Source organism: Vulpes lagopus, chromosome 1 (genome assembly GCF_018345385.1).
Source record: "Vulpes lagopus strain Blue_001 chromosome 1, ASM1834538v1, whole genome shotgun sequence".
Taxonomy (NCBI): Eukaryota; Metazoa; Chordata; class Mammalia; order Carnivora; family Canidae; genus Vulpes; species Vulpes lagopus.
This window is the reverse complement of record NC_054824.1, coordinates 116,001,810-116,008,796: the sequence shown is the minus strand read 5'-3', so window position 1 is coordinate 116,008,796 and position 6,987 is coordinate 116,001,810.

Sequence of the window (6,987 nt, the reverse complement as noted above, 5' to 3'; positions counted from 1 at the left end):
CTGATGATATATTGAAGAACATTCAGGAAAGTGAGTGGGTGAAAATTCCCAGGCAAATAGTTTGTTCATTTAATTTTATCTTGAATGTGCTAAAAAAAAAATGTTTTTTGAGAAATAGTAAGATGTTCTTTCACAGAGTAGTGAAATGTGAAGTATCCAATCTAATGACTCAGTTTCAAAGTCTGAATTATTTATTAGTATTATTAAAAGGGGATAAAACTTCTGGTTCAAGATGGAGGAATGACATATTTATGTGATCTTCTTCCTAAGACCTCATTAAAATGACAATAAAGAAATAAAGAGGTATAATTGAGGAGCAATCAAGAGAAGAGGAAAGGGCTATCAATGATCTAAATCTTTCAATAAATTTCTGGAAGACAAAGAAGAAAGTGGTGACCAGACAAACACTGTGGAGGCGATTCCAGCCTGAAGGATGCATGAAGAGGCCATACCTGAGAAGGAAGCCAATTGCCTACAGATCCCAACACGCAAGGACTCAGAAAATTCACTTCCCATGTATCTTTTATCAGGAAGTTACTTGGCAATATGCCTCAGCAAGACAAAGGAATAAACCAAGGAAAAGCACTGGCATTCAGGAAAAGGTGGATTCTAATGAGGAAAGTCATTAAGGGAAGTCTCAGGGTTACAGCTGTCCAGCAGACCTGGCCAGCAAGCAAGAAGCTAGGAGGAAATTATCTGAGGACAAAAAAGGAAGAGGCTGAGTATCTCATAAGAACTTTGTGATTTTAGGGATCCCTGGGTGGCGCAGTGGTTTGGCGCCTGCCTTTGGCCCAGGGCACGATCCTGGAGACCCAGGATCGAATCCCACGTCGGGCTCCCGGTGCATGGAGCCTGCTTCTCCCTCTGCCTGTGTCTCTGCCTCTCTCTCTCTCTCTCTCTCTGTGACTATCATAAATAAATAAAAATAAAAATTATTTAAAAAAAAAAGAACTTTGTGATTTTAGGCTAGTATAGAGGCCTACAGTACAAAAAAAATTAGAAAGCTACTTTATTGATTTGGATGATTGGGCTGCAAACTACAGGAAAACCAACATGGCTGAAAGAATAAGGAATTTATTATCTGATGTAACAAGGGCACTATATGCAGGAAAGCTTCGGGCTTGCTGGTTAACTCAGTGGTTCTGGGTCTTCACCAAGCACATAAGTTCTTTCAGTCTTTCCCTCTGACAGCTTTACTTTGTAAGCTTTGTCCAAAGGCTAGCTCTTCTCACAGTAGCAAGAAACCCACTGCATTCTGTCTCTCTCTCTCTCTCTCTCTCTCTCTCTCTTTTTAAGATTTTATTTTTAAATGATCTCTACACCCAACATAGGTCCGGACCTATAACCCTGAGATTAAGAGTCACATGCTTTTCTGACCAAGCCAGTCAGGTGCCTTCCCATTGTTCTTTTAAGGTTCACATCCAACATGAGAGAACCCGAAGAAGTTACTATGCCTCTTCTAGAGAGAGGAAAACTTTCTCAGAGACCCTCAGCAGACATCCTTCCCTATCTCATTGGCTAAAAGTGTGTCAGGTGTTCGTCTAAACAACTCTTGGAAAGGAGAATGGAACCACTGCTGCAGAGATTGTTAATTGCCACTTGATATCCATTCTCTTCTAACTTTCTTTCCATAACAGAACTACCTTGAATTTTTATCTGGATATGTATCCAGATAATCACTAAGCTAGGAACCACCTCTTCCAGCCTCTTCCTAGGTGTAGCCATGTGACTAAGTTCTGGCCAATAGGATGTGACTGAAGATGTTGTGGGCAAGTTCTGGGTTATTCCTTTAAAAGAAGTAGTATAGGGGAGCCTGGCTGGCTCAGTCAGAGCCTGAATTCTGGATCTCAGGGTTGTGAGTTTGAGCCCCACATTGGGCATGGAGATTACCATGTAATTCTTAGGCCTCACCCCAGATCTACAGGGTCAGAATATCTGTGAATGTAGCTAAGCAGTCTGTGCTTTAACAAGCCTTTCAGGTTATTCTGATGAATACCCAAGTTTGAGAAACACTGAATGGCCCATGTGGGATCTTTTGTTTGGCTGAAAATAGAGCTGACCTCTCCCAAAATTTTGGCTAAGTAGATGAGGGCAGGCACTTGACAAAATCAGGGTCCTATTAGGTTGTCTTAAGTGAGGTTGGAATGGATGCTTGGTAGGCAACCAATGGAACGTGCCGTTGTTATAATAAACTAGTGAACTGATTTTCAACTCCTAGAATTAGTCTAAAGATTTGCCTATTATTTTTAAAAAGATTTTAATTATCTATGTGATAGAGAATGAGAGAGCACAAGCAGGGGTAGTGGCAGAGGGAGAGGGAGAAGCAGGATCCCCACTGAGCAGCAAGCCCAACATGAGGCTTGACCCCAGTCCCCTGAGATCACACCCTGAGCTGAAGGCAGATGCTTAACCAACTAAGCCACTCAGAGATTTATTTATATAGTTGACTCTTGAACAACATGAGGGTTAGGGATGCCTATCCCCATGAAGTCAAAAATTATAATTTTTGATTCCCCCAGAACTTAACTATATAGCCTACTATTACTTGGAAGCTTTACTGATAACATAAACAGTAAATTAATAATATTTTGTAAGTTATGTGTATTATATGTACTATATGTCTACAATCAATCTAGAAAAAAGAAAATGTTAATAAATAAGGAAAAGAAAATACATTTATGTACTATGTTGTGTTTATCAAATAAAATCCATGTATAAGTGGACCTGCACAGTTCAAATATTGTTCAAGGGTCAACTTTAGTTTCATAGCAGAATGTAAAGGCCATGGCCACTGAAAATATGAAAGTATAGACAACAGACTGAGTGATGGCAATCAAGAAGAGAGGTGAAAGAAAATGAAGAGAAAAGAGGTAAAGTCAACAGCTGACAGAACAAGAAATGAAGGTGCTCATTTAAAATTATAAATGTAATCAAGAGGGATGCCTGGTGGCTCAGTGATTGAGTGTCTGCCTTCAGCTCAGGGCATGATCCTGGGGTCCTGGGATTGAGTCCTGCATCAGGATCCCCATGGGAGTCTGCTTTTCCCTCTGCCTATGTCTCTGCCCCTCTCTCTGTGTCTCTTATGAATAAATAAATAAAATCTTAAAAAATGTAACCAAGAGAGGAATTCAAAATAAGAACACAAACTGGAAGCAGCCCAAGTGTCCACTAGCTGATGAATGGATAAAGAAGATGTAGTATGTATGTACAATGGAATATTATTCAGCTAAAAAAAAGAATGAAACTGGGGCACCGGGTGGCGCAGTCGGGCTAAGTGTCTAACTCATGATTTTGGCTCAGGTCATGATCTCAGGGCCATGAGATTGAGCCCCTTGTTGGTCTCATCTGCCTGAGGTTTTCTTTCTCCCTCTCCCACAGCCCCTCTCCCACTTGCTCTCTCTTTCTCTCTCTTTAAACTAAATACTTTAAGAAAGAATGAAATCTTGCCATTTGTAACATGTATGGAACTAGAATGTATTATGCTAAATGAAATAAGTCAATCAGAGAAAGACAAATACCATATGATTTCAGTCATCTGTAGAATTTAAGAAACAAAACAAATAAGAGAAAAAGAGAAAGGGAAAGAGATAACTCAGAAACAAACTCCTAATTATAGAGAACAAACTGATAGTTGGCAGAGGGGTGGGTGTTAGCGGGAGGTGAAACAGGCAATGGGGATTAAGGAATGCACTTGTCATGATGAGCACCAGGTAATGTAGAGAAGTGTTCAATCACTATATTGTCCACCTGAAACTAAGATAACACTGTATATTAACCAACTAGAATTAAAATTAAAACTTTTTAAAAATCCACAAATCTATTGGGAAAGAGGCTAGGGAAGAGCTAAGCTAAATTTTCATCTTTCTTTTTTTTTTTTTTTTAAAGAATTTATTTTATTTTTATTTTTATTTTTTTTATGATAGTCACACAGAGAGAGAGAGAGGCAGAGACACAGGCAGAGGGAGAAGCAGGCTCCATGTACTGGGAGCCCGATGTGGGATTCGATCCCAGGTCTCCAGGATCGCGCCCTGGGCCAAAGGCAGGCGCCAAACCACTGCACCACCCAGGGATCCCAATTTTCATCTTTCATAGTAGGGAGTCAACAGATAATTTCAGAAAATGCTGTAGCAAGAAACAGCAATGTTAGGGACGCCTGGGTGGCTCAGCGGTCGAGCGCCTGCCTTCCACCCAGGGCGGGATCCTGGACTCTGAGGATCAAGTCCCGCATCGGGCTCCCTGCATGGAGCCTGCCTGTGTTTCTGTCCCTCTCTCTCTGTGTCTCTCATGAATAAATAAATAAAATCTTAAAAAAAAAAAAAAAAGAAACAGGAATGTTAGCATATTATTTAAAGACATGAGGCAATCTCCATAAGAATAAAAACAGAGTGACTAAAATAATTAAAAATATTTATCAATATTTATCCCTGCTGGAGTGGGGACTGCTCTTTATCATTGACCCTTCTCTACAATTCAATTCTTTTTTTTTTTAATTAGGCAATGTGTTCCAATGATGAACACCTTAAAAATTATGTTTTCAGAGGTGGTATACATAATGCGGGATAGAGTCCTCCTACAAAGAGTTCCTTTGTAAAATTCTGTTCAGGAGTGGGGCCATCAGAATGTGTGCAGAGCCCTGAGTCTCTCCTTTCTTGCAAGGCAGCTTTAAAAATGGTTGGATTGGGACAGAGTTTCTGACAAAAGCCCTTTCCTCATTGGCATAATCTTTGGACCGCTGTACAGAGTTCACATGTGGCTAGCCTGAATGAGAACCAGCTCAGAGAGCTCTGTTGGCAGTCTTGTTGCTGTCACCTTTTGTAGAGTTTCCTCTCTTTGGCCACCCCCGCTTTCTCATTCAGATGTGGGGCACACAGCCTTAATGGGTAACGGATGTTTGCACTAGCAGATTCGTCCTCATTAGTCTCAGTTCTGATTGGGCAGCTGAATGTTCGCAGCATGGAAAGTCACAATATTTCAACAATCAATTGCCTCAAAGCACTTGAGCAGACAGTAATAATGATGGTATATTGTATGAGGAGCAATTGAACCATGTCTATGTCTTTAAATTTGTTGGCATGTTTCTTCTCACCATACTGTCATTTTTGTGATTTACTTTGTGCCCAAAATTACTTGTCTCACAAGTTGATGTCAGGCTCTCTGTTCTCAACACCATGTAATTATAGGTGGAAATGGGGGAGGTTGAAGTGGTTTGGGAGTAGTGTGGCACAGGGCAGTGGTTTTCAGACAGTTTTCAGTGGAGTCCTGGGGTGCTGCAGAGACACCTCCATGGAGGTGCTCCAGGGATTGGGAAGGAGTAGCCAGGACTCTAGATGCCACCTCATTCCCACTTGAATCAGAGTAGCTGATCCTATCCTGTCTTATGTTTTGGGAGGAAGAAGGTTCCAGAAATAACTCCCTGGAAATCACTGGTGCTGTGAAATAAACACTGGACTAGTGATCAGAAGGCCTGGGTTTGCAGATTGTTTCTCTCATCTACCTGATGGCTCAACCGCAAGTAACCCTATGAATTCTTTGATGGTTTCCTCACTTGTAAAATGGAGATAATGGTACATTTCCCCCATGTCACAAGATTAACTTTTTACATCAGACAGAAAAGGCAAATTCTAGACTATTATAAAAACACAAAGTTTATTATCTAGAATAGAGAAGAATTAGTCTCAAAAGAGTTCATTTAATTTGCTTAAATATTGATGGAGGACTACATAGACATATTTTTATAGATTGGCCAGGAAAGCTATGGTCAATTATCATGATGCAGTAGCTTTATTCAGTTATTTTTTTCCTTTTGAGCCCTCCTTCCCCCTCAAATTTTTTTTTAAGTAGGCTCTATGCCCAGCCCACGTGGAGCCCAACGTGGGGCTTGAACTCACAACTCTGAGATCAAGACCCAAGCTGAGATCAAAAGCTGGATGCTCAGGCAACTGAGCCATCCAGGCACCTCTGTTTCCTCCTCAATTTGTATTAAATTGCATACACAGAAGAAACCTGTAAGGAGTCACCTGCTATTTTGCTGTAATTAATTTCTCTAGAGACAGTGATAATCATCCTGAAATCCATGGCTCCTAAAGGCCCACTTTATTTTAAATGCAGCCTTTCAGTTCCCACAACATGGAGGAAATGGAATGCAACAAGGTTGTAAAATTATACAACTCAGATGTGCAAAAACAATTTCAAGTCTGTTCCCTTTGATTGCTCACTTGCAAGCAGACTTCCTCTCCTACTCTACCCTCTTCATTTCTCAGGTATCAAAAGGAAACTTCGATTTCATTCCTTTGCATTACTTCCATTTCATCCCATTTATGCAGGTTTGTTTCAGTGTCAGCAACTGGTCCATTCAAAGTTCAGCTTCCCATTAGAGCTGATAAAAATCCTTATCTGGTTGAGTCAATATCTTTAGATAAAATACTCTATCACTTAAATGTAGTCTCATCCACCCTTTCTTCTTTGATCTGGGAAAATGGGCAGGACTTCCATATCTTCTTGATGTCTTTCAGATAAAAGATGCTCTGATGGTGCAGTGTCCAGGCCTCCAGCAGCCTCAGAGGTAATGAGCCACGTGTGCTTGATCGAGTTTGCTGCTAGAGTAGTTTATGGCTTGGTCAGGTGCCTAGCGAGCTCTCTCACCTACAGTCACCAACTCTGAGCCTATATCTCCCCTCCAACCATGCCTCTGCCCAGTGGGTGCACCCAAGCCTCTACTGCCAGGGTCTCCCACTCTTGCCCCTTTGGGACCCACAGGGCCCCCAGTTTTCAAGCCAACCACTTCGGTATCTCCCCCAGTCCCTGACACCTGCCTGAGGGAGAGTCTGTGTCTGGTACTACTTCTTGATAATCAACAGCACCTTGGGAACCCATACTCCATTCTCCTCTGTCCCACCCATCGTGTGTGACCTTGTCTCAGCCCCCCAAAAGAACATCGGAACACATCTAACCCTGCAGTCATATACCTCCAGCTCCTCGCTGGTCCGC